The following is a 26262-nucleotide window of genomic DNA, read 5'->3' as shown; positions in this document are numbered from 1 at the left end:
TTTCTCTAATCTATCAAGCTTCTTTCAACAACCAAACCAAAACACACCTAGGATCTAGCTTCCTTTATTTGATTTCTTTGAGTTGTTTTTAATTTTTTAATTAATTTATTTTTTTTTCTTTATTAATTCCTTTTCTTCCTTCAAAAGGACAAAACGGAGGAATTCACCCCAAAAGAAAGAACAGGAAGACATGACAGCCCGGGACTTAAGCAACACAGATACAAGCAAGAATTTAGAATCATGATAATAAGAATGCTAGCTGGGGTTGAAAATAGATTAGAATCCCTTTCTGTGGACATAAAAGAAGTAAAAGCTAGTCAGGTTGAAATAAAAAATGCTATAACTGAGCTGCAATCTCAAATGGATGCCACGGAGGCAAGGATGGTTGAGCCAGAGCAGAGAACCAGCAATATAGAGGACAAACTTATGGAGAATAATGAAGCAGAAAAAAAGAGGGAGACTAAGGCAAATAAGACGAAACAGCACAATTTAAGAATTAGAGAAATCAGTGACTCATTTCGTCTTATTTGCCTTAGTCTCCCTCTTTTTTTCTGCTTCATTATTCTCCATAAGTTTGTCCTCTATATTGCTGGTTCTCTGCTCTGGCTCAACCATCCTTGCCTCCGTGGCATCCATTTGAGATTGCAGCTCAGTTATAGCATTTTTTATTTCAACCTGACTAGCTTTTACTTCTTTTATGTCCACAGAAAGGGATTCTAATCTATTTTCAACCCCAGCTAGCATTCTTATTATCATGATTCTAAATTCTTGCTTGTATCTGTGTTGCTTAAGTCCCGGGCTGTCATGTCTTCCTGTTCTTTCTTTTGGGGTGAATTCCTCCGTTTTGTCCTTTTGAAGGAAGAAAAGGAATTAATAAAGAAAAAAAAAAATAAATTAATTAAAAAATTAAAAACAACTCAAAGAAATCAAATAAAGGAAGCTAGATCCTAGGTGTGTTTTGGTTTGGTTGTTGAAAGAAGCTTGATAGATTAGAGAAAAAATGGAAAGATAAGAAAATACAAGAAAAAGAAAAAAGACAAAAAGAAAAAAAAAAACAGGAAAAAAAGGAAAAGGTTTGAAAATTTGCAAAGATTCATCTAATAAAATAGAATAAAATGAAATGATGCAAGTAAAATAGAATTTTAAAAATTTACAAAAAAGTAAAAAATATAGTAGAAAAAAATTAAAGACAAATCTTTTTTAATAAAAACCGAAACTAGAAATAATTTTTTCTCTTTATGTATTCAGGAATAAGAAAAGTAAAAGAGAAAAAATTGAATGTAAGGACCAGTGAACAGGCAAACAGAATGAAATACGATTGCAGTTACATCTGATTTCCTGTGGAAGTCAAGCTATGAAGCACTTTGTAGTCCTCAAACTAAGCAGGCGGAGGAGAGACTTCTGGTGTTTGTCTGGAGGGCTGTTGGCCCAGTTGGGCGGGGTTTAGTGTAATGGCTCTGTTCTCCACTAGATGGCGCCGCTTAGCGTACTGGGGTAGATTGTTGCAGCGCGTGTAGGCGTGTCTGCGCATGCGCGGGAGGGGTGAAAATGGCGTCTCCCAGATACCCGATCTCCAGTATTGGAACTCTGTGCTCTCCCTGACCGGCAATCAAATACCCCTCCTTTTTTGCTGGTTTCCATCTACTCCCCGCTTTGAGACTGTCCGTGACCAGGCCGTCAGGCTGCTAGGCAGCGCCTGTCTCCTGAGTTTCATCTCAGATGCGGCTGTGTTTCCCGACCCCTCACTTCTGAGGGACTGTGGCTTTGACCCGCTCAGATCCTCTGGGAAAGGGTCTCACTGAGCAATGGCCGGTGCTGGCGGCACCCAGGAACGTTCGCTGGACTGTGCTGCTGCCGGTGCTCTGAGACTGCGGCCGGGTGCCAGCCGGCCCCAGAAAAAGTTTGCGAGATAGTGTAGCAGCAGCGTTTCAGGGATTATGGAAAATCACAGCACACATCTGGCGCCAGGCTTCACCCTTAACGTCCTTGTTCCAGCACCAGTGAATGTCCTCGTTCTCCGCGGTCCACTGGGAGACGTCGTCCAGCAGGGGAACCACCACATCCTGTGTGGCCTGCGGACCCCTTGGACCATGCTCTCTGCTCCTGGAGATTCACCCTTCTCACCAGAGCAATGCCAGGTAATTGATTTGCAGAGTTTCAGACTCTGTTCCCCGCCCCCTCCCCGTTAACAGAGTTTTAATGTAATTTAAACCCTCTCCTTTCTCCTTTCTCCTTTCTCCTTTCTCCTTTCTCCTTTCTCCTTTCTCCCTTTCAGTTCAGTCCCTGCGGCTGTTTCCACTTTTCCACACTCAGTGCAGCTGCTTTTGGGGCGGGTGCTTTTCCCGTACTCTCCCCCTGTCTCCGTCCTCTCTCCTCAAGCAAAAACAGCTCCCTGTCCTCCACAGCTTCTCTGCACCACGTACCTGCTGAGTTCTGTGGTTCGGGTTGTTGTACAGATTGTTGTGTTAATCCTCAGATCAGTTTTCTAGGTGTGCAGGATGGTTTAGTGTTGATCTGGCTGCATCTCAGAGACCAGAGATGCAAAGAAAACCTTGATGCTTTTCCACCATTTTGGCCCCTCCCCTAGGAAATTAAAATTTGCATTTATCAGTGAAGCTATCTAATTTCTTGGAAGTTACATTAAGAATATCTGTGTTGGGGCGACTGGGTGGCTCAGTCGGTTAAGCGGCCGACTTCAGCTCAGGTCATGATCTCGCGGTCCGTGGGTTCGAGCCCCGCGTCGGGCTCTGTGCTGACAGCTCAGAGCCTGGAGCCTGTTTCAGATTCTGTGTCTCCCTCTCTCTGACCCTCCCCTGTTCATGCTCTGTCTCTCCCTGTCTCAAAAATAAATAAAACATTAAAGAAAAAAAAAGAATATCTGTGTTTATAAGACCTGAGATATGCTGGAACTGAAGATAGATTGACAAATATGTGCAAATGTGATTGGGTGGATGGATGAATAATTAGTCCTTCCAGATATGTAGCACTGATAAGTAAAATGTTAGTGTTTTGAAAATGTTGTAATTTAAGGTTTCTTAGATTATATTCCAATCATGTATATTAGGTTACACCAAAAAAACCAAGATTTTATCCTCGATCTGTGTAAAATATATATAAATATTGAATGAAACAAGGTTAAAAATGTTTATGTCTATCAAATTGAAAGGTGACATGTATTGACAGCATAATTTCTAGTGAAAATTTACTTTTCATGAAAAAGGAAAAAAAAGATACAATGCTGATTCCTGTCAGCTGTTGTGAATTTCAAGCTATAATTTGAATATAGATGGTCCCCATTTTACAATGGTTTGGTTTACAATTTTTTGACTTCATGGTGCAAAAGGTGTCCCCTTTCAGTAGAAATCATAACTTCACATTTTGAATTTTGATGTCTTCTGGACTAGTGATATGTCGTATGATACTGTTTCATGATGCAACAATGAGTCACAGCTTCCAGTCAGCCACATGATCACAAAGGTAAACAGTGGATGCACTTACATTCTGTACCCATACAACAATTTTTGTTCTCACATTCAGTACAGTATTTTTTTCAATTACATCTGATGTTTTACACTTTATTATAAAAGTCTTGTGTTAGATTATTTTGCTCATTTGTAGGCTAATGTGAGCATTCTGAGCACTTTTGAAGTAGGCTAGGCTAAGCTATGATGTTCAGTAGGTTAGGTATATTAAATGCATTATCAACTTATAGTAGTTTCAATTTACAATGGGTTTATCATGATGTAATCTCATTCTAAGTCAAGGGAGAGCTGTACTAGTTGCCTCCACTTTTCAATTTTCACTACCACTTCCTGTCTTTTCCACTCCACCACACCACCGTCATCACTGCAATGAACGTTCACACCCACTTTGTTTATTTCATTCAGGGATTATACCAATAGTTTGTAGTAGTATCTTTTTAGTTACTTAGCACTCACTCAGATTATTTCCCTGGGGATTTTTTTTTTTTTCATTTCCCCTATCAGAGTAGTTATATGCTCATCTAAAAAAGAATAGAAAGGAAGAGAAATTTCAATACAAGCTAGGAAAAGATGATCTGGGTGTGTGAAGATAGGAGTTGAAAAAAAAAAACAGTAAAGATTTGGATTGTCTTTAAGTTTCAATAGTTACAGTTTTCTAGTTATTACTGTTAATCAAGTGTCCATAAAAATTAACTTTTATATGCAGTTTTTCAAGTACTTTCATAACCTTACCCTTGCTTCCATTCTCCTACAACATTAGGAGACCAAATGAGCCTCCTAGCTACCACAAAGAATCTGTATCATAACATACTGTTAAATACCATAACCAATCAGATCTAAAGCAATTAGTAACATGGTGATTTTGAAAGAATACAACATCTTCAACAAAGAGCTCCTAAACAAAGATTATCTGTTGGATGAGTCCCAACTTGAACAGAAACAGGACTTTGCATCATGCCCTTGTTCAGTCATTGGCTAGTTTCTCTAGAAAAGCTTGATCTTGACTCAAAAGCTGAGGCAGACTGACAGTTGGAGGCTTTCATCCTACTGTAAATTTGCAGCTGTTCAGTGATTCCTTTCTTGAAGCAAGATGTGGGTTGCATATCTCCATTTTTGGAACATTTTTTGGTATTCACTACATATTTACTGGGTGTCTGATAAGTAAAACAGTATCTGTAATTTGTAAAAAAAAATGCTAAAATATGGTCAACACACTAAAGAATTTATAATTATTTATTTAAAGAGAACACGTACACAAAAAAACAATTCTCTCTACACTTTTCTCTGGCTTCAGTCTTTTCCACTGAAGGTCTGTATCTATAGGACTTGCTGCTAATCAGAGCTATCATTGTGTACTCGATTGATTACCTCTGGGTTTCCATTTAGTGTTCAGTTTTGTCTCATATAATAGGATGGTGTTTCCATGTTCTTTCACCTTAATCCTGATCAGTTAGTAATATCCAGGAATATTTCTGTTCTTCTAGGAACAGCTATACTTCTCTGTACTAGGGCCTTAATTATCCTGATTTTCTCAGGACATCTCCTTTTCCCCACTCAGAACTAAAACCTTTTTCTATACCACCTTTCACTTATCTATATACTTTTATTACTCCCTAGAACTATTACTTCCCTTCTTGTCTCCTAATAATTTAAGTGTCCCTTTGGGTTCTTTCTTCTATGGCCTGCTTAACTAATGAATGCCTTCAAATGATCATGCAGAATGCAAGAGAGACCCCTAGCCTCATGAACCCGGTGCCTGTACCATTTGTTCTCCTTCCCAATTCAGCCTCTTAATTTAGGGCTCCCCAGATCCATCAATATAGGGAATTTCCTTAAAAAATATATACGTATTGCTAAGATTATATATATCTTGGGAAAATGAAAAAATATATTAAATATGTGTTGGCTGTTAATTGTTTAATTAGATGAGGTACAGGTAATTTTAGACTCATCATCAAATGTTTTATTTCCTGTCATTTTTAAATTTTCCCCTAAATAAAACAGTTGGTTCATTAATAATTAAACCCCCATCTCTCTGAATGAGTGTAAGGAGTAAACAAGCCAATTAAAGTAATTCCCTTTGCAATACTGATATAAAAACCCTGGAGGAGCTGCATCAGGGAAAGTGGGTTCAGCTTCTACTAGCTGGGCCTGAGCCAGGGCATCTCTGTGAGAAGCTTGAACTCAGAGGAAATGAATATGAAAGGGTGCTCCTTGTTTTTTGGGAACTGTTAAAAAATTGGATTTGAGCACCCCATGTGGTAGCCCATACGCCTTTGTAGTCTGACTTTGTAACTCCTCTTATAAATAGAGATAGAAACAATGGTGTAGCCATTCTGAGGGTAAGGCTAAAGAGGCATTGAGCATTTCTGCTTATTTACTTGGCATCCTACTCAGCTGCTGCACGAGGGCCTGGTTGAACTTAACAAAAGATGGAAGACCATGAGGGTAAGAGATAAGTCTCCAGGTAAGTCTCCCTGGACCAGCCAGCCCTTAGCCAAACTGGCAGATGATGAGACCAGTTTACCCAGAACTACCCAGCTGAGCCCAGTCCAAATTGCCATGCAATAGAACTTTATTAAGACGCAAATTGTTAAGGTGGTTTGTTACGCAGAGAAAGCTTACTGATATACCTAATGATGTCCAGATGGCCTAAGAAAATGTCACTAGCAGTACAATTACTGCCAGTCGCATTCACTCAAAGCAGGATGCCTGGTTCATGATTATCTCACCTTGACAATAGTAGTGGGAGAGTGTGGATACAGGAAATTTGGTTCTTTTTACTTACTGTCTACTAGAGTAATAAGCATAGATATTTTCCTTTTGATTTAGTGGTGTCGTGAGTGCCCAAGTCAATCAGAATATGTCGGTATGTTATACTATATGCACACATATGGAATTCTCAGTTTCCATTAAGGTCAGAGTCATCTGCAGTATAATCTCTATTAATATAGTGCCCTGTCCAATGGCTAGGATATAGTTAGATCTGAAATCTAACTTATGCTAACAACTATCATGAAAGAGGTCAAAATGGTATGGCTTGGAGGGTCAATGAATAGAGGTGATCAGTGATTACTTCACAGATAAAGGAATGTGAAACAATTCTGAAAACATGGATAGAATCTCTGCAGGAGAGAAAATGAGAGAAAAATATTCAAGACCAAAGGAATTATTTAAACCTAGAGCATACGTTTGAGATATGGCGGAGGGAGAAGGGAAGATTTCATGAAGGTGGTAGTGGTTGGAAAACATAAAATCAGTAAGGAGTCAAGGAATGGAATGCCTCAGTAGTGGACTGAATTTGTACCTGACTTCGACTTATGTAGAACAGGCTGTCCTTAGAAGTTTCTGAACAAGCAAAGGGTAGAAGCAGAGTTGGTCTCTACATAGCTGAACCATGTGGCAGATACTGAATAGATTTTAGGGGATCAAGATGGAATGGAATGAGCTATTGTGAGATGGTCCAGTGAAGAGTTAATGGACTAGAGAAATAGCAACATGTGTGATGAAGATAATCTGAAGGAATATGTGATTGATGGGATGCAGAGTTTTAGGGACTCTAAAATTTTAAATTCTGGTTCCTAATACATTGGTATGTCTCAGACAAAAATACAAAACTTGGATAAACAGTTGTCTGGAGATTAATGCTTAGTTCAGTTTGGAACATGATGAATTTGTAAGTGTGAAAAAAATGTCAGTAGCAAGAAAGGTGATACTAAATCTTAGGAGATGGACCATATAATGTTACAAATGTTTAGTTATTTCAAGATAAACTAAACTTATTGGAAAATAATTGAGAGCAGAACTTTGGGAAAAGTAAAAAAAAAAGAAAAAGAAAAAGAAAAAAATATAAAGAATGTCTTTGCAAAATTCACTTCATAGCTCTGAATTTTAATTTGCTTGGTTTTTGTTTTATTTTTTGGAAAGAAATCAAAGAAAGAGAGCTGTATAGAAGGAAGTATGAAAATGTGACATATTTAAAACTTAACATCTGCATGCCACAGAAAGGAAAGTGAGAGAAAAATTTGACAAACGTTTCTTTTAGCTCAGGATTTATTATGAGGTGTTTGCAAATTATCTAATTTTGAATATAAATTACAGAATAACTAATACACAGCTGTTATGGTGTAGTTTGTGTCATCTGATAATTTGAGTCTTGGCGCTTATTAACTATTTTTTCTTATAGAAGCTGGTTCAAAGAGCAAAATAACTCCTGAAAAAAAAAAAAAGTCAAGATATAAAAAACATACTCAATGCTTTGGATAGATAAGGCCAATGATAAATACATGACTGTTCTTTAAGTAGAATTCTTTGCCATGCTATAAAATAATTGTAGATATTACATGTATTTATACATCTATATACTTTGTAAGAATTTATGTTTACATCTAGCAAACAACTTAGAAAATAGCTTTATACTGACTGAAAGGAAAATGGAATAAGAGTGTGAAGGAAAAATAGCAGCTTTTTTCTCCACCTTTGAATATACTATTAAAGCCAAATCGTTTGGAAGAAACAAATCATAGGATGATGTATGCTATCCAGTTATATCAGAAAACCATAGGGTGAAGTGTCAAGCTAGGAAAAAATAAATAAAATTGGTGTTTAAATGTACCAGTTGTAGCCAGAACTTGATGAATATAAATATATTCCTACTATGAAATCTTTATTTTCTTAATCAATGACCTATAAAACATTAAAATGATTGGTTCCAGGCAGAGTGTGGTAGGAAAAAAGTATATATATATCTGACCATCCTTCACGGTGCCAAGCTGGAATTGCCAGCATATCAGAGAGGCTTATTTCAGATGTTGCACTTTAAAAAATAAAATACTAGAGTGTTCAAATTAGGAAAAAAGAATAAAAGGTCTCTATCCGAAGAGGACCTATTTTATTATCTGTGAATTTGTTAACCGTTTGTGGCATTCATGTAGTTTCTGTGGGGGGTTGGGAATGGCAAATGGGATAAAACCATGCCTCAGAGTTGATCCATTCATATAGTTATCCATTGAAAATTCACTCTAAGGTTCCCTATAGTTGTATTAGAGAAAAACACTGATATATTATTCCATCTGAAGGAAGTAGCTGTAAAGACAATGAATGAGAAAACAATACTTATGAATAGTGATAAACACTATGATGACATAAGCAATGTATATGATAGGTACAGAGAAAAGAGGGGGTCTAGATTTAGACACTGTGGTTTGAGAATCCTTCCTTGCATAGCCTATAGCCTATAGTTAGGCTGAAACCTGAAAGACAAGAACAAGCAGCAAGGCAACCCATGGGAAAGAAAAGTCCAGGCAGAGTGAAAACCTTGCCCAAGGGTCACAAAGTCAGAATAAATTTAGTGTGTTTAAAGACATGAAAGAAAGTTAAAATGCCTAGAACATTGAGTTGGAGGTCTAGAATAAGCTTAGAGACCAGACTTACTGTTTCTATTAGTCAACAGTTTATCTTTGCTATGTAACCAATAGCCCCAGAAATCTACATGTCATAATATAATGAGTATTTATTTCTAATAAATATTAATTCAACTGAAGTATGTCTGCTTCAGGTTGGTTGTAGGTGATGATCTTCTCCTGTGTCCATTGTGAACATGTTCTCATGGCACAAGAAGGAAATCCACCATACAAACAAGTTTTAATTAAATCTTTGTTCATATAATGATGGTAACATTACCTTGGCCAAAACAAGTCAGAGGACAAGGACAGAGACAACCAAAGGAGAAGAGAAACTTCTCTGTTAAGAAGATTTGGTAAGAAAATGTCAAAGATACATTGCAAAGAGTGAGAACCATGTCTCATATATCTTTGTAATATATATTCATAACATGTAGCCTAATACTTAACAAGATAGAGTCTAAGACTTTCAAAATTGGGGACACACGTAATGCAAGATACCGGTACCATTGGTTTTTGTAGTCCCCTCACAAATGGGAAAATGCCTGGAGATTTTGTAGTATAAGGAGCTTACCAAGAGCTTGGTAGCTCAGAGTCTTGAAGTGTTTGTCCTCCAAACAGATATCATCAAGTGTAAACAAAGCAGAAATCTCAGTAACCACTGGAAATATAAGTTACTTTATGTGACTTACATATCTGACATGATTTCATCTCTTTATTATTATCCTTCTGGCAAATATCTCTTTGTATTTTTCTCCTTTTCCTTCCCCCCACCCCCCTGTCGTCTTTCCTCTACTTCATTATTCTATAAACAGATTGAAAAGGTTTATGTCCTGAGGTTAGAACTGATTCTATCCTATGATTCGATCACAGTTCAGGACTCTGCTATAAGTGTTAGGCTGAATAAATATGTATAAAGTGCTTTGACTAGCACCAGGAGTATAGTATGTGCTATTTTTATCCATAAAACTTATCATTGTGATAACTACAAATACCGAGAGATGAGAAACTAGAATAACTTTGAGCTACTGAGTACAATGGAGCTACCGACTGAGAATAACGCACATTAGAATTCCCAAGTGTCTAATTCATGAGTGGCATGAACTTAGGTAAGAGATGCTATTGTAATCTGTTAAACATAGCCTACTTGCCTTAATTGTATATATGTAGCTTATATTCAAGGAGGTCCTCAAAGTGTCATGAAGAAGATTTTTATATTTTAAATTTGCCATGGAGATGATCTGAGATGAGCAATCAGGGAGGGACCCAGGCTTCAGGCTCTACATTGCAAGGGAAATCCTTCTGTGTGGTATTAATGGAATTTATCAATAATGGAAAAGCCATCCCTGGAGACTGTTTTTACCAGAAGCTGTGAATTGTAAAAAATTTTGACCTAGATGCACAAGTGGCAAAGTTAAAGCAGCAACCTATACACCACTCTGATGAGAGGCTGTTCAAGATAACTAGTAATCTACTGTGACCCAAATTCATTTAAAAACAAGAGGAAACCCCTCTGACTTTTTGGTAGTACTTTAATTCTGAATGTGTGTGAAGCTGACTTTCCCTTCAGTGAAACTTCCAGTATAGAAAAAAAACAAAAACAAAAAACATTATGTTTCTTTTTTCAATTATTGACTATATTCCCTATGCCATATTTTTCATTCCCTGTAACTTATTTAGGTTGTAACTGAAAGTTTGTACCTCTTAATCCCCTTCACCAATTCACTCATCTCCCTTCTGCCTCCCCTCTGGTAACCACTAGTTCTCTATATTTGTAAGTCTGTTTCTCTTTTTGTTACTGTTTATTTCTTGTTTTGCTTTTTAAACTCCACATGTAAGTGAAATTATATGCTATTTGTTTTCTCAGCCGACTTTTTTCACTTAGCATAATACCTTCTAGGTCCATCCATGTTGTCATGAATGGCAAGATTTCATTCTTTTTTAATGACTGAGTAATAAATAAATATTCCATTATATATAAACACACACACACACACACACACACACACACGAACACACACACACGAACACATCCCACATCTTCTTTATCCATTAATTTACTGATGGACACTCATGTTGCTTCCATATCTCAACTATTGTAAATAATGCTTTAATAAACATAGGGACATGTCTATTTTTTTGAATTGGTGTTTTTTATTTTCTTTACTTAATTTCACCTGGTGAAATTACTGGATTGTATGGTACTTCTATTTTTATTTTTTTAAGTAATCTCTGTGCTGTTTTCTCCAGTGGCTGCACCAGTTTACATGCACGAGAGTTCCCTTTTCTCCACATCCTCGCCAACCCTGTTATTTCTTGTGAAAATAATGTATCTTGATAGTCACCAGTAGTATAAACGTCTCACTGGGTATAGGTGAAGACACTGGCCAGGATGTAGAGCATGAACAGGCAAAGAGGGAGGATACAAGCCAGGAATCAGAAAAACTTTTTTGGAAGTGTTAATATAGGTGAAACTGCAGGAAAAAATGAATGATAAGTTATGGAGATTACAAATAGTGGACATTTTTATAGTTTTGGATAATCTACGATAGTGTCCATTGTCATAGATTTGTTTTTGTTTTAGTTTTTGTTTTAATTGGTAGCACAGTGAATCATGATTTTCATCTAATTATTGGGTCATTCACTTATGTTTAATCAATCCTGATAAGTCCAGTATAATCAAAAGTTACATATTTTCTTGGAAATAAACAAGATTTCCTCCAACTTTAAAGATTAGTGGTTTATATTTAGCTATACAACCTGTAGGAAAAGTTACTAAACCCAAAGAAGTTAGCATTTATTAATCTATATAAACTTATTACTGACCTAAACCTATTGCTTTATTCAGAGCATTTTTTAAGGAACACATACTGTGTACACAATAGTGTGTTATTAATTGAAAAGTTTGTGAGCATGTTACTGAGCTATCTGCTGATAATCAAAGAATCCAACACAGAATCTGCATTTCTATTTCCTAACATGAATAAATAAATGCATTAGCTAGCAAATGTTAATGACCACTGATAATAAATAGAATTCACAGATAAAATCTGCATTAAAAGACCATTAGCATTGTGGATTGAAAACACCAAACTATGAAAATGAATTTCAAGAGCTTAATTTTCTCATTCTGTCTTCTCAGAGTTAGATACATACCTCAAGATATAAATGAATCCAGAGGGCAATTTTAGTGGCATATGGGGTAGCATATTTCTTCTTTGCATTTGTAATTGGAGAAAGGGAGTTTGGGATCTCAGCCACAGTACTGGTTTAAGCCTTGTGGACATTTTCCGAGCCTATTCAATGATAGAACACCACCTTTTGTTGGGTCCTATACCAAACGTCATATGAACATACCACACAGTACTACCACTTTGCTATCAATTCAAAGCTGCCTTTGGTCTGGGATGGGATAGTATCCTTTTTCTAATTTTCTTTCTCTTTCTGGGTCAGAGGCAGAATACCCCACTTCTCCATTCTCCTCCCTCATGGGTTTTTACCAACCACTAGGGTCCTGTGGGCCTTTGGTGAGCTAACACATCAGAGTGCTCAGCACCCTAAGTAACCTGTCTTTTATTTGGCAAATATTTACTGAGCGTGTATATGTTCCTGTTGCTGTGGGTGCAGCAACAAACAAAACTCATTTTCCTTTTCTATGTCTCCTGACATCATGGGAAAGAAGAAAGGCAATAAAGTAGGAAGAAAGGTAAAGCAGTGTGTGTAAATATTGAGGGGGTGTTATATTAAATAAGGTGGCAAGGGAAGGCCTCCATAGAGAAATGACATTTGAAAAGAGATTTGAATCCAGTGAGGCTGTGAGTCATGTGAACATATGTAAAGGACGAGGTGGGGTGGAGGTGAGAGGATGCTCCAGGCTTAGTGACAGGATATGCAAAGACAGGGCAGAGGGTATGACTGTCTATTTGGTAAGAACAGAAGGCCAATGTAGATGGGATGGAGTGAGCAAGTGAAAGAGATGTAAGAATTGAGAGAGAGGCAGTCTGTGGTCACATCATGAAGACCCTATGCACTCTGTGAAGGCTTTAAGTCTTTTAAGACTAACAAATAATATGCCAGAAATATGAACACTAAAATTTATTGTGATAAGAGCATTAATAGTTTAGATATACACATAAGTGAAAACATTATGATTAAACATTGAAATTAATTTCTTTTATTTGTAATCAGTTTTAGATAATGATACGATTTTATATTATATAATATAAATGCCATGAAAATCCTCCTGAACTGTCCTTGTGGGGTGTTTTTCAACCATAAACACCAGCAACCTGGCCAGCAGTGAACATGAATGCATAAACACAAAGAAAACTCCTGGATTGAGGCATTTCTTAAGGTCACATCCAGCATTATTTTTGAATATGAAATGCATTTGAAATGCCCTTTTAAGATTGTCTCTTTAATCCAAAGAAAACAAAAAAAAATAAATATTTGTGTTTGTATTTTTAGTGGGCATTAACCTTCAGGGAATTGAAAGAGGTTGGGGAATGAAGACACATTTTATATGAAATTAAATGTATTCAGCCCCATTATATGGTAGACATTTTACCTGTTCTTTTTTTAGTATAACTTTTCCTACACCTTAAAATAGTCTGGCATACAAATTCTATAAATGCAGGTAGATATCTTGGTCCCACAGAAACATAAAATAAATATGGATTTGCTCCCAAAATATATGCTGTTTTCTCCCCAAGTTCTAACTAAAAAACAGCAGGCTTGGGGTTACTGAAAAACTGCATAAGTCATCTAAAATCAATACTCTTGGCCTTGCCTAGTCTAATACAAGGTGTTGTCAAACTTAAGAGTTTCGAGAGAAATGGCTCCACTAATTAAATGTCTCACAGAAAAAATGACTTTTCTTGTCAAAGAGATGATACCTTACTCTGGATGGGGTACATGCTGAATGCCAACCTTACATAAGGAAGAACTTCTTTTAAGTTCTAACCTGCAGATTTTATGGGCATGAATTCTGCCAAAAATGTAGATATTATCCCAACTGTTCTAAACTTCCATAATGAAGGTATGAGCAACTGTGTCACTGTCTCCTCAGTACCTGCCAGAGCCAACCCCTCTTTCTCCTTTCCCTCCTTGTCCCCACCCCCAAAGCAGCTCCTTGTCTGGTTGTCACTAGAAGTTTTCTTTGGAAATCTTTTCATTTGAAGCTTGCCTACATAAAGCAATTACAGTTAGTACAATGATAGCCATGACACAACTCAGCGCTACAAGCAACGGTATTTAATTTGCAGGATCAGAAAAGGAAGTCAGAGTGGATGCAAACTGTCAGAGTGGATGCGAACTGGATGGGACTTGTGGGGTTTCTTCAAGGATGTAGAACCTATAAGAGGGAACTTCTGTTATTTAGGGTGGAAAGCACTTCTATTCTAGTGTCTAGACATTAAAAAAATATCTCTCTATGAAATATCAATTATATTAACACTGAAATGCTTAAACATGATCTGGAAAACACTTTCTAGTATTTATGTAAACATTGGTCTTTTTGGACCTCCCACTGTTTCAGACCTGAATACTGCTTTGTGTATAGTTTGAATATTATTGTGTATAGAAAGGCTACAGGTGCAAAATTTATGCTCATCCTGATGCTTTAACTAATTCTGATCTTTTTTTTCCCCTTGATCTTTGGAGTGTAGCATGCATGTGATAGGGTGAGCATATTTAAATTGACCCAATAGAAATAACTCTTTTTTGTAATTTTTCATATCAGAAGTGCGGTTCTCAAATCTATAAAAATGTAAAATAGTACTTTAAATTACAACCCTATTTTACTGTTACATAGCCCAAGTGCTACTATGCACATAAAAGAAAGTCCATAATTATTATAATTGCTTGTCATCATCAGATGCTTTAGAACCATTAGTTGCTATATGAATTATAAACATGTTGATGAACAGAATAGTTACCATTAATATCATGGTCAATGGTAGGTTTCTCACAGTTAATGAAGTTTTAAAAAAGAAATTCATTAATTTCCTCTTAGGAACTTGCTTTTTATTGGTCTCTTAAAATGTCTTGTAAATTCTATTATTAGAGGATAATGATGGTACAAGGGGGAAAAAGATAGTCTGAACAATATGTACTGAAATCAGTAAAACCTGAGTAGTTGTGCCTAATGACAGGTTGTAAAATGGTCTTTGTATAGAATATTTCCTTTGATTATGTTGTTCTTCATCAGTTCACCAGAACAAAAAGGGAAAAAATCACCCTGGCATGACTAGAGCTGAGTTTTTAATATTCCTCATATAGAAATCCTGAGATGCTCAGGAAAAGTATTTTCTAATATGCACAAACCAAGTGTAAGTGTCTACTTGAAAGGTTGAATGGATATTACAAGGTGTTCATGTCAGAGGGCAATGATATTTATCGAGTATTACCTATATGCCAGGTGCTATGTTAGGTAACTTATATTAATTATCATATTTATAATGATAGAAGAGGACACTGGAGCTTAGAGAAGTGAGATCAGTGTCTCAAAGGACAGATCTGTGATTTGAACCCAGGCATTCTGACTTTGAAATGACATTCTGGTGCTTCTCCCAAATTATAAAAATATGATGGCAACATTTACTTAAACATTTCCCATGCCAAACATTTATCTGTCATTTACTTTCCATAACAAATAATATAATTTATAACTATGCATGAGTGTTTATTAGGTTTTCTATTTCTTGAGAGCAGGGACTCTGTGTTAGGCAAATGTGCCTTCCATATTCCTTGCAATGACTTGTAGGTGTTTAATAAATACATATGAAACATATAAATCATGTACATATTTATTCTATGCCATGAGAGGAAAAAGTGACTATGTACTTGGTAGCTTAATAGTTATAATTATACAATAGGCTCTGCGTTCCTTTTGTAATTTGCCTCTGAATTTTATTTGAATTGTTATTATTACTTATTAAACACTAAAGTTTGGCCTTACAAATATATTTTTGCTATTATAACCATTAAGCACACAGTCTCTGTTTATTTAACATATTAACTGCATTTCATATATTTAATAAAAGAGACAGGTACACTTCATTCCAAACAAATCCAAGATAACAATTTATAAAATCATCAGTTCCCTTCTAATGATATCATTGTAAATGAGATTCAAAAGAACTATAACAAATCAAAACCCTTTTAGATTTCCCCATTTAATTCATTTTCTGAGAGGGACATGATAGTAATCAAAACAGAGTGAATGAAAAGTCCTTGGATTTGAGAGGAAAATAATTTAACTGCTATGGACAAAATACCCTTATGAACTGGAATCTGTCACCTTATGTTGATATGCTTTGAGAAAACAAGGTCTCATTAACATTAAAAAGTTATCGATCATTGAAATTCTTTTTTTTTATGTTTGTTTGTTTGTTTGTTTATTTATTTTTTTGAGAGATAGAGCGTGGACAGGAGAGGGACAGAGAGAAAGGGAGACACAGAATCTGAAGCAGCCTCCAGGCTCTGAGCTGTCAGCACAGAGCCCCACAAGCAGCTCAAACTCGTGAGCCATGAGATCGTGACCTGAGCCAAAGTTGGATTCTTAACCAACTGAGTGACCCAGGCACCCCAGATCACTGAAATTGTTGTGTATTCAACATTAATTTACTTTATGACCCACTTTTAAACTTTTTTAATGTTTACTTATTTTTAAGAGAGACAGAGAGACCATGAGCAGGGGAGGGGCAGAGAGAGAGGGAGACACAGAATCCGAAGCAGGCTCCAGACTCTGAGCTGTCAGCACAGAGCCTGATGTGGAGCTAGAATCATGAGATCATGACCTAACCTGAAGTCAGAAGCTTAACCAACTGAACCACCCAAGCACCCCTGTTACCCATTTTTAAATAATTTCATGCATGTGCTCAAGTTTAACTAAAGTATCTTAAATTCTGTTTTGAATATTTTCTGATTTTATTTTTGTTCTTCATCTTCCATTAAAAAAGTTCTTCATTTTACTTTCCATTTGACACATTTTCTTTCTCTTAACCTTCATCATGTTCTCTGTTTTACATTGTACTGTTACTGTTCTCCATCTTAAATAGGAAACTTAATTATATGGCTATGCAACATGCTATTCTCACTGATGCTAAGGAAATAGTTGTATCTAAATGACCACACTTAATTTCTTCAACAAGTATTCCCTATTGTCTTCTCTATGCCAAGTATGGCTGTAAGTGCTATTGCTAGAGCAGTGAAGAAAACAAAGTCTCTGACTTTTTCTAGTGAATACACCAATAGTAACAAATACAATTTTACTGTTAATTAATGATACATGTTATAAAGAATACCTAAGCAAGGTAAGGTGATAGAGAGCAATAAAGGAAGAAGAGACTATTTGGTGATAAGGGAAGTTGTATTTGAGGAGATAAAATAGAAGCAGGGGAGTAAATTAAGTGAAGGATACAACGATGTTAATATCAGGAAGAAAACATCCTGAGAAGGGAGCGACAGGTACAAAGGGCCTGAGGTGGAAATAAGCTCAAAAGGACCCAGTAATTCTAGTGGGATAACATGGGAAGAGAAGCAGATGTGAGGGGGAAGAAGATGACATGGAACGCTTTGGATTCAGTTCTGACTGATGGGAAGGGCATGGGAGATTTTGAACAGAGTGCTGATAAGAGCCACCAGCCTTTTGAAAGGATTATGTTGGCTGTTAGATGCCAAAATGAGCTATTGAGGTGCTAAAATATACACAAGAGACAGTAAAGGAGATTGAATGTAGTTAGATTTGTAATATATTTTTTTTAAGGTAAAGCTGACAAGCCCCCCCCACCCCGCCCCCAACCAATTGGATGTGGAGCATAGGAAATTTGAAAAGATGCCACAACCCAATCACACTGTCACATAGAAACTCAAAGGGTAAATGATATTTGACATTAGCGAAGATACTCTTTTAAGAGAAGAAATTATTAGGAGCACTTGTTCACTTGCAAATATTATTTCCAGTGGAGAATAAAAATGAATGTGAGACAAGGAGTGAACATTTCCAGGGGCACTTGGTTTTTTCCTGAAGTAAGCCAAGATGGTTGCAAGAACATGACACCAGGGAATTAGAAAAAAAAAAAGAAAAAAAGAAGTAATTCCAGGATCATGTTGTTTCTTCCCACCAAGGATCAGGCAATGGGAAGGAAGGCAAGACATCAAGATGGAAAAGGGAGAGAAGTAATCTACCTACCCCCCACCCCCATTCACTCTCAGCAAGTATCACCAAGCATTCTTTGCTGTAGTCCTACTAATATTAGCAATACTAATATTATTTCTCAGTTACCTGAGGTTTTAATAAGTTCCATGGAGTGGCCCCGGCATAGGTTCACAGCTATTAAACATTTTCTCTACGGGAAATCCATGCTGAGTTCTGAAAGACTGACTTACAAACAAACACTGTAAGCAGTTTGTAGACTTAGAAACTGCATATGGTCAACTTAGTTGTGAACTTCTTCCTAGAACATTCATACTTACAGCTACGGGCAGGGCCTTACATTAGAACTGCCCAGGGGAGCTTGGGTGGCTCAGTGGGTTAAGTTTCCGATTTCAACTCAGGTCACAATTTTGCAGTTCACCAGTTTGAGCCCTGCATTGGGCTCTGTGCTGACAGCTCAGAGCCTGGAGCCTGCTTTAGATTCTGTGTCTCCCTCTCGCTCTGCCCCTCTCCCACTCACTCGCGCTCTGTCTCTCAAACAAACAAAACAACAACAACAAAAACATTAAAAAAAGAGAACTGCCCAACATGGGGGAATTGGTTTCCTACACTGGGATGGGAGTTCAGCTTTCTTAGATATGATATAACTGTTTCTATGATTGCAATTTTAGTCAAACTATAATGTTAAAAGGAGTGATTTTGTAGAAGACTTTGACATTAGATTTTCTCATAACAAATATTTAGTTCTCCACTGAATCTTGTATACCACACAGGTCTTCTGTCTCTAAACCCAGGTCTTTTCCCACTATCTCCCACTGTTTTTCTAACAAATTACTTTGGGGGTTGTATCAGAAGAGAAATTGTCACAAAGGACAAATTTCAGAAAGAACAAAAAAGAAAAGGGAACTATATAGAACCATCCCCCTTGAAAACTATATAGAAAGTCTCTGCAAAAACAAAGGATACATAGAGAGTTACCAGATTCAGTTGGCACTGTGGGAGGAGGGGGTAGGATGGAGTGGGATGGGATACAGAGGCATGAGTGAATGAGACCATATAAATTATAAAAACAAGTAAATGCCTTACATGGACAAATGACAACAATGCCAGGAACTGAAGCATGTGCTTCTGACCTTTAAAACAACCACCACCACCACCACAAACAGCAATGAGATGAGTTGATACAAAACTTTGAAAGTTGAAACGCATTTTGCCTAAAACACAAATTTTGCCTACTCCTTTAGAAAGCTCAGCAACCTATTTTCCTGCCTATTTAGGCATCCCCTATATGTCCGCTCCTTCTTTCATCTCCAGCCAGAGGCATCTGCCTTGTATACCATGCAGCTAACAGTCCCCACCTTCCACTCACATTTCTGGAGCTTCCTAACTCAGAGCTGCTCCTACCACATGTGTCCTCACTCTTTAGTTCCTGCCTGTACATCATTACCCATTGTATTTGAGAATTAAATGTAAGAGAGCAATGGAAAAGTGCTCAGAATGCATCTAATTTAAACTTCAACTTGGTTTTTGCAATGTTCTTAAAATAATATATATACTGTTAATTTTTCTCAACAGAGAGGAGACCTTTCTGTGCAAGTTGGACATGTTGATTGGGAAGCAGGAAAGAGAAAGACAGAGATGCCAAGAAAAATGTGCTATTTTAACGTCAAGCAACACAAAAGAAGCATAGGGTTATTTCCAGCCTAAAGTTGGAGGCTACATTTGGAACAGAGCTCTAAGATACCAGATGCTTAACTCAATCTTCTTTTCTCAATTGAGGTGAAATACACATAACATAAAATTAACTATTTTAAAGTGAACAATCCAGTGACGTTGACTACATTCACAATGTTATGTAACTATTACCTCTATCAAATTCCAAAACATTTTCATAACCCAAAAGTAAACCTGTACGCATTAAGCAGTTTCTCCCCACTTTTCTCCCAGTCCCTGGCAAGCATCAAACAACATTCACCTCTATAGATTTATTGACCCTGGATATTTCGTATAAATAGAATAATATAATATATGGCTTTTGTGTCTGGCTTTCTTCACTTAGCATAATGTTTTGGAGACTCATCCATGGTATCACGTGGAGCACTAATTCATTCTGTTTGGGGCTCCATGATGTTTCGTTGAATGTATATACTAAAATTTGTTTATTCATTCACCCACTAAAAGTCAATGTCTTAAAAAAAAAAAGCCTAGAGATGAAATTTTATCCATTGATAAGACTTAATAATAAGGGTTACTAATACCATAGTTTCTTAAATACAGCTAATCCAGGTGATTTTTCTTCAACCCATACAAATGTTCTTAATCACATTTGTAAATTTACTTTTTTAGGGACTTTCACGTAGGCATCAAATATGATCTCTTCTACCTTCTTGTCAGCACCTAGTGTTCACTTACCAGTTTTTCTGCTAATTTTCATTGAGTGCTAATTGTGCCTCAGGGAAGATTTTCTACATATCTAGGTGGTTTTAATTTCCTCCTGTTTTCTTATTTCTGTTATTTTTGGTACTGAAGAGTAGGCTGGCATTGAGGTGCCAAAGAATAAAAATATCAGCAATAACTGAAACGTTTTTAGGATTCACTCTTAACCGCTTAAAAATGTAGTTTGTCCTTCCCCTTGTGGTTTTAAATTTACAGTCTTGGAACACAATAAGGAGAGGAAAATTGAATTTTTTTTAGCTTTATATATCTGTGGTTTGTTTTATGTTTATTTCAGATCTCAATGTTAAAAATGATCCAGGAATTATTATTAAAAAAAAAAAAACTTGTCTTTCTGCTGCAGAATCAAGTTGAATTGGGGATAAATCATACTGTGGTTTAGTGGAGAAAACCCAGACTCAAGGAACCACAGCCTTGGCTTCATGTTCTAGTTCTACTTATTACTTACCCTGCTTCACTTCCAGGGGACACACTTAACCTTCTCATTAAAATAACCAAAATTTAAGAGCTCTCCCGAAAGGATGCTCCTACATTTTAATTGATTAAAAACAAAAACAAATAAAAAAAACTTTTCACATTTACATAGTATAGAAAAATATTGGTTTCAATAATGAGAAAACTTTTTATAGCACTTTCTGCAACTTAATGAACGAGCATTGCTGCTTTTGAAAGATGGTGAGAAAGATGGCCTTTCTAAAACACATTTGATAATGAAAACATAGTTTTTAAAGAAAAATCTAATAGGACTGCTCTGCAGCAGAAATAAAATTGAGATAGTGTCTAAAATCCTCTAAAAGTCTAAGTTAGACTAATGAATTTCAAAATATATCTTGTCATAAATGAGAATGAAAGCTATAAAATGTGAATGATTATTGTTTAAAAAGGATAAAAAATATGACTCTTTCTTAAATTTTGAATTTGGATTTTGTCTCCTTCCTATTAGTGAAGTGAAAGTTTAACATCTTGCCAACAAAGAACAATATGGCACTATTGGCAGCTATGTAAGAGCAGAAAGCGTTCCAGGGGTAGTGAAATAAAAAGAGCTAAGCTAGGAAGACTAAATTACTGAATCTTTCTAGCAACAAACATGACATTCAAAACTAAACAAACTCTCTCCCTTCCCTTCTTTTTGCCTAGAATTAATAGCATACATGTCTATTCATACATACACACGCATGGCACACGGAAACTAATCTGGTGATGTTACTGAAAGGTGATGATAGTGAAATCATCAAAATATTCAGTAGTGTTTAACTGTCCCTGAATTGAAGTTGTAAATTCCCCATCATCTTCCCCATTGATTAATGGAGATCATTATCTCCCAATTTATAGTTTTCATAAATCAATATTTATTCAGTGCCAAGAGGCATGGCATGAGATGCGTGTGCTTTAGAAATGCTGGCTTAACAAAGACAGCAATTCCTGTCCTCTGTAAATTTGCAATTTAGAAGAACACATAAGAGACAGTGAAGATTTGATTAAAATTTTTCAGTGAAGTTTAGCAATAAGAACAAAGAGTTGGTGTTTCTAAAAAATACACTTATATATCCCATCGTTAAATACATCCCAATTACTCTCAGAATTTCTAGGTAGCAGGCTGTTAAATAAAACAAGACCCACCCTTTTAATTTCTAATAAGAGTTAATAAATAAAACCAATTAGAATACAGAAAGTACTCATTATGGAGCAAGAGAATGTATTACCCATTGCATTAATAGATGAAAATAGCACAGACATTTTTACTATATCAACTAGTATTAGAGTTTCAGCAAAACCGTAGCCAAGATTTCAGGTAAATAATTGAACAAATACAAATAAATTAACAAAGAAAGTCCATGTGGTAATTAAGCATAAATGCAAACAAAAGGACCACTAAGAAAGCAAGTTTCTTACATCCTCCTTCATCAGTAAGAGATCCATTATATTCAAAGCTCTTTATGTATCATCTGGCTGGGGAAAACTGATACCAATATATGACCAGAGAGTATCTGGGAGCTGGGCCAATAATAATGCCAGGCTGAGAATGGGGGGTGGGGGGAAGACTCCATCTGATGGAAATTTCTTCACCACTGTGCTTACTGATAGAAGAATAGAAGAAAGTCCCATTTTCATCTGAGATGAGAGAGGTCCAACAAGGCAAAGAAAGTATTATTTTTTGTCACCTTGTATTTTTAAAAGTTTTAAATGTGAATTTAAATATGAATTTAAATAATCTCAAAGCAGCATTTTTTTGCATATAGCAGGTGTTAGGTATTCACAGGTAAGGATAATACGCCTTTCCGGCTAGAGTAAAATGGAGCGGTAGGGATAATCCATAATAGTAACAGGATGCTCCAGTCCCAATTGTCAAGCCTGGCTTTGTGTCCTGATTAGTGAAGACTTTCAGACACCATGATACCCTGGTTTAGAACAAAGCATTTGCTGTTCCCCAAGGTCAATGGAATCCCTTGTCTTTATATCCCCTTTTTCACCTAAATATTTCTAAGCAGTTCCTGTGCAGGGCAGGACCCTTCCCAGCCATCTGCAGACCTGGTGAATGCTTCTTCAAGGTATTTCCAACATTTTGGAGAAATCAGTAATTCTTGGACACCAAAAGTTACCAGCATTGGTTATTCTTTAACTGGTATTTTTTGAGCACTTACTGTGTGTCAGATATTGTTATAGGCACTGAAGGTACAGCAATAAGCAAAATAGACAAAAATTTATATTTTCATGAAGCACGAACATAGTAGGAATAGGCAAATGATCATCGAACGAATACAGGTGTACCTAGTTTTATTGCACTTTGCAGATATTGCTTTTTTCTTTACAAATTGAAGGTTTAAGACCTCAGTGGAGGAAGTTACTACAGATTTGGTGGAAATAGCAAGAGAACTGGAATCAGAAGTGATCTGAAGATGTAACTGAATTGCTGCAATCTCATGATAAAACTTGAATGGATGAGGAGTTACTTCTTACGGATGAGCAAAAAAAGTGGTTTATTGAGATGAAATCTTCTGGTGAAGATGCTGTGGAGACTGTTATTATGACAACAAAACATTTAAAATATTATATAAACTTGGTTGATAAAACAACATCAAGGTTTGAGAGGAATGACTCCAATTTTGACAGAAGTTCTACTCAGGGTGAAATACTATCAAACAGTGTTAATGAAAGGAAAAGTCATTTGATGCTGCAAATTTTGTTGTCTAATGTTAAGAAGTTGCCACAACCACCCTAACCTTCAACAATCACCAACCACCCAGATTAGTCAGCAGCCATCAACACTGAGGTAAGACCTTCCACCAGCAAAAAGATTATGACTTGCTGAAAGCTCAGATGATGGTTAGCATATTTTACTATGAAAGTATTTTTTAAAAATATTTGTTTTTGAGAGATAGAGTGAGAGCTCAAGCAGGGGAGGGGCAGAGAGAGGGAGAGAGAGAATCCCAAGCGGGGCTCCACACCGTCAGTGCAGAGCAGGACCCAGGTCTCGAACTCACGAACCATGAGATCATGACCTGAGCCAAAATCAGGAGTCCGATGTTCAACTGAGCCACCCAGGCACCCCTACTAATAAAGTATTTTTTAATTTAGACATATACATTGGTTTTTTTTAAGTAATAATGCTATTACACACCTAATAGACTATATTACAGTGCAAGTATAACTTTTATATGCACTGGGAAACCAAAAAACTTATTTGACTCCCTTTATTGCAATATTTATTTTATTTCAGTGGCCTGGAACTGAGCCCACAAAATTTCCAAGGTATGCCTGTACCCATATGTGTCAGATGGTAATCAGTTTTGTAACAAAGAGGGCTAAAGTTGGAGAGAAAAATACAGTGGACCTGTGAAGGATGCTATTTTAAAAAGAGTGATTGAGAAAGTTGCCTAAAGTAACAGTCCTTAGAACACAGGCTAATGGTTGGTGGGGGAGAGAGCCAAGCTGATTTCTGGGGCGGGGTGGGGGGGGGATATCTTAAAGATATGGGACAAAGGACATAAATAAATTAGTTTTGTTGGCCTCCTGCCAGATAGTGGGGCAGGGGGAGGGTGAGAGGGATGTTATTCTTGCCAGGGATACTCAGACTGCTTCTTGTCAAGAAATTCTAAACTGCAAGAACTGATCAGCTCAGTGGGCATGGCTCTTCCATAGTTCCTTGCTTTTAATCTCATAGGGGCTTCCTAATCCATATTCTCTTCATTGTTCCCATCCATATGTGACTTCCCTACCTTTCTTTCATTTTCTAGCTTTGACCTATTTGTTAATCACTTTTATGATTCTCTAGCACATAGATTCCCCAAGCCCTTCTTCTCCTGCAGCATCACATTGAGCCTTGTGATCAGAAGTGCAGTCTGCCTCAGTTATTGCAATGCCCTGTTGTATCCACAGCCTCAGTTCCCCCAAGTCCTCCATAGGGCCATCAGTGGTAAATCTAAGAAGCAAGCTGGACAATGTCATTCCTCTTCTTGAAATTCTCCAGTGATCCACCATTACTCAGGAGAGAACAAGGACTCTTCAGCATGAAATTCAAAGTCCACCATGATCTCACTTCACCAATATGCCAGCTCAGATCTTTGAGTCACCCTGCCTGTGACTTCATGCTGTAATTCCAATAATCATCTTAGAGAAACATATTCTTCATACCACCCCCGTTGCCTCAAGTTCTGCATTGCTTTCCCTTTCCTCCTCTACCCCATTGTGGAAATTTTCCCGACACTCTTCTCTCACACTACATTGAGAACCCCTATACCATTCTCTTAGGATTCTTTATGCTTACATTTAACTTACTCATTTATATTGGCTTTATTATAGGTATATGTCTGCTCCTACCCTGCAAATAAAGAAGCAAACCAAAACAAGCAACAAGAATAAAATAATGAGGTTTTAACCCCTAGTCCTTTAGCACTGTTTCTGACACACTTTAAATCAAGCAAATAAATGCAAGAATGCATGAACAAATGAATGAATGATCAATTTGCCAAGGGGAAAGTATACAACATTATGGATAATAAAAGAGATGAAATGGAAAGAAAAATGTTTGAGTTAGATGCTGATATCATGGAGGAAGTTGATGAAATATCCTGAAGGTGTTTATGAAAATGATCTGGATGATGCAGGCAAGATAGTGTAAGTGATCATCATGGGTTTTAATAAGTAGAGTCTCTTGAGAGATGATAAATAAAGAATAGCCTGCCAGTGACAGCATTCATTTGTTCACTGATCCTTTTTATTTCAAATATTTTGTAGAGCTTCAGCTATGAGTCAAACAGCTTTTTAGGCATTAGGAATAAAATGGCAAGCAAGAAAATGAGCTGGTTTTGCTTTCAAGGAGTTTAACGTCCTTGGAGTGAAACATATATAACATAGACATATTCATTTTGAATTTGAGTAAAAATAACATGGTCCTTTGAAAAAAAACAACCTAAGAATCGGACCTAGTTTAAAGGGTCAGGGAAGACTCAACTGAGAAGTGATAATTGAGCCATGAGCTAAAAGATGCTAGGAGTTAACTGAACTGAGGCTAGATTTAGAGAAGAAAACTCATAGGAGAGGAGAAATATAAATATAGGGGTGTTTGAACACAACAGAAGAGAATAAAAGAAAGTTAGAATATTAGTATGTCATAAGGGGGCAGAGCAAGATACTAACTCAAGAGTAATGACATTAATAGCTAACTTTTATTGGTTTATCAAGCCCTTCTCTTATGTCAGATATTGTGCTAAATGTTTTTACATTGTATTTTTACTTAATAATGACAACAAAAAACTATGAGGAAGTA

The 26262-nt window shown here is 36.6% G+C and overlaps 1 long non-coding RNA gene across 1 annotated transcript; it reads left to right on the top strand.

Moving 5' to 3' along the window:
- Positions 1-1336: 1336 nt before the first annotated feature.
- On the top strand, positions 1337-25699 carry LOC113595367 (uncharacterized). The gene is made up of 5 exons (XR_003415870.2): positions 1337-2138; positions 19617-19820; positions 23315-23766; positions 24214-24245; positions 25296-25699. It is a non-coding gene; the product is annotated as an uncharacterized LOC113595367 (long non-coding RNA).
- Positions 25700-26262: the final 563 nt, after the last annotated feature.

This window comes from Acinonyx jubatus, chromosome C1 (assembly GCF_027475565.1).
Source record: "Acinonyx jubatus isolate Ajub_Pintada_27869175 chromosome C1, VMU_Ajub_asm_v1.0, whole genome shotgun sequence".
Lineage (NCBI taxonomy): Eukaryota > Metazoa > Chordata > Mammalia > Carnivora > Felidae > Acinonyx > Acinonyx jubatus.
Note: the sequence above shows the minus strand (reverse complement) of the source record. Positions and strands in the feature narration are given on the sequence as shown.